Here is a 2,408-nt window from a genome sequence, read left to right on the forward strand (position 1 = left end):
CAGGCTGGTCTCAAACTCCTGACCTCAGGTGATCTACCCGCCTCGGCCTCCCAAAGTGCTGGGATTACAGGCGTGAGCCACCGCGCCCAGCCGTATATATAGTTTTTTCTTAATAAAAGGTGAATAATACTCAGGTAGTTTTTAAGAGTATGGTTCTAGCCCAGAGTTCCCTCTTGGAAATCTGGGCTAGTGTGAGCTCAGCAAATCCAGAAACAGCTTGGTTCATTTCCTGATACAGAGATGCTAATCCTCCCTCCAACCTGGCTCTAGAGTCATCCAGTCTCCTAGGTTCCCCTAGACCTTATGATAACTAGTCCTGACCTCCTTGCAACCTAAAACCAAAACAGATATTCTAGATCCTCCATTCTGCAGGCCCACACTTTGCTGGCTGATTTGTTTTCTTCAATACCACTATGCCTCAATGAGAGTATTCTCTTCACTGGAGAACTCCCTCACAGTTCACATCAGGAACTGTGAATGGCAGAAGATCTCCCACCAGCCACAGATTTATGGAACCAATCCAGCCAACTAGACTAATTTGAGCTACAAATGAAGTATCCAAAGAAGAGCCACCAAGCATGTGCATGTATTCCCCCCACCATTAATTATAATCTTGTGTACTGCAATCCAGGCTGAACAGCACCAATTTTCCTGGACCAGATAAACTGGGCAGTGAAGAAAACCACCAAGTCAATTAATTTTCATTGCCAGGATAGTATTTACCCAACCTCCGGTAAGTGTTAATACTTTAAATTTTCTAAAATCGAAGCTCCATGGCCTAAGGAATCCCCACAGGACCGGCCCTTTCTCAAGGTCTGCTTCAGAGGTTCTCATATTCATTGGTGCACGTCTAAAATGTCACAGACCAAACTACAGACTAAAATCTAATTCTCAGTGACCCCAACCACAGCCCAGACCCACACTTACCAGATGTCATCTACTGAAGAGCCCACACAGGTTCGGAACTAGGCCATCCCGGCCCATCTGGAATAACTCTTCAGTCCTTAGGCCAATATTTATTAATTATACTACATCTGTCTATTCTATTATGCATTCCCTGCATCTTCTCTACTATTTAGCACTCCCTCTTGCTTCAAACGCGATCCTTTCTATTCACGGGAACTCCTATCTCCTTCTTTCCTTCCCTGAGAAACGCTTCAGTTATTTCCATAATGAAATACCTAACGTATCTGCACAATGAACACCCCCCAGAATCCTCAAGACTCCTCCACAGCCACCTCCCCGCATTCCTCCACCTCTCCGGCATCTTTCCTCCGTCCCCTCTCCCTGTTCGCACTCCCACTACGCTTCCTGCAAGCATTCCCTTTTCTCCAACCCCTGCCCTTCCCTTCTCCCAAAGAGCACACTCCGGCAGCAACAGTGACTGAGGCCTGCGGTGCATAAAGCACTGCACCAGGCACGGTGGACAGAGCCCTGGTGTCTCCCTAGCCTTTTCACACCCACACCCAGCACCCTCTGTCCTCCCCGTGCAAACATCCCACCTCCTCCCCTACCTCTGACACCCGCCTCCAGCCTCGGAGGCCGTCTTCTCGCCTCCGCCACCCCCGTCATTATCCCTCCTCAACCCCCCAACCCACCCTCCGCGCCCTGCTTCCTCACGTCCCCCGGCCAGCCCCAGCGTTTCCCTCGGCCTCGGCCGGCCCCCTGGCCACCCCCAGCCTCGCCACGGCTCGCTCCCCCCGGGGTCAGGCCGTTACCGCCGCGCGCTCCCCCCGCGCGCCGCCCCCTCCCCCTCCCCCGCCCTCCCCCGGGCCCGGGCCTGCCAGGCCGAGCGCTTTACCGCGGGCGGGCGCCGAGTCGCGCGGTCACCGACTGCAGGCGGCGGCAGCTCCAACCTTTCTAGGGGCCTTGAGAGGAGGGGAAGGGGGGAGGGGGGAGAACTTTTGCTGTGGCAGCTTCGGCAACAGCTCCCACCCCTGCGCCTTTCTCCTCTTCCTCCCCCTCCTCCTCCTCCTCCTCTTCCTCCTTCTCTTCCTCCTCCCAGAGCAGTAGAGACGCAGACATGCCGCAGCTAGAGCGCCGCCGCGGTCGCCGCCACTGCCGGCCCGGTGCATTGTGGGAAGCCCCGCACACGGGAAGCGCTCCGCGGCGCCCGCCCTCGTCTGGCGCAGAGAGCTGGCTGGGAAGACACAGCGTGGCTTCGATTCCGGCGCCTGCGTGTCACCAGCCCAGGGTGGCCGTGGAAGCTGGACCCGAGCCGCAGTTCCCCCAGGCTGGGCCCGGGAAGAAAGCGGTTTGAAAAAGATCGGAACTGAGGAACTGTCTTAGAGCGGGGGACTCCCTGCTTCTTCAGCCTTAACCAATGCCCAGCGTTCAGAGAAGTGGAGGACTCGGGGATTCGGGAGCGTTTCAGGCCTGGGGAAATGGAAGGGTCGGGGACCTAGATG

The 2,408-nt window shown here is 55.9% G+C and overlaps 1 protein-coding gene across 6 annotated transcripts in view; it reads right to left on the reverse strand.

Moving 5' to 3' along the window:
- ZNF148 (zinc finger protein 148) overlaps nt 1-2,054 on the reverse strand; it is a 143,964-nt gene extending 141,910 nt beyond the window's left edge. For 3 of the 6 annotated variants that reach the window (XM_023215179.2, XM_023215163.3, XM_023215203.2), the window contains exon 1: nt 1,802-2,054. The gene's annotated coding sequence lies outside the window, so the exon portion shown is untranslated. The remainder of the gene's footprint in view (nt 1-1,801) is intronic. The other 3 variants (XM_023215197.3, XM_023215187.3, XM_023215172.3) reach the window with 1 other exon arrangement.
- Nucleotides 2,055-2,408: the final 354 nt, after the last annotated feature.

This window comes from Piliocolobus tephrosceles, chromosome 2 (assembly GCF_002776525.5).
Source record: "Piliocolobus tephrosceles isolate RC106 chromosome 2, ASM277652v3, whole genome shotgun sequence".
In the NCBI taxonomy this organism is placed as follows: Eukaryota; Metazoa; Chordata; class Mammalia; order Primates; family Cercopithecidae; genus Piliocolobus; species Piliocolobus tephrosceles.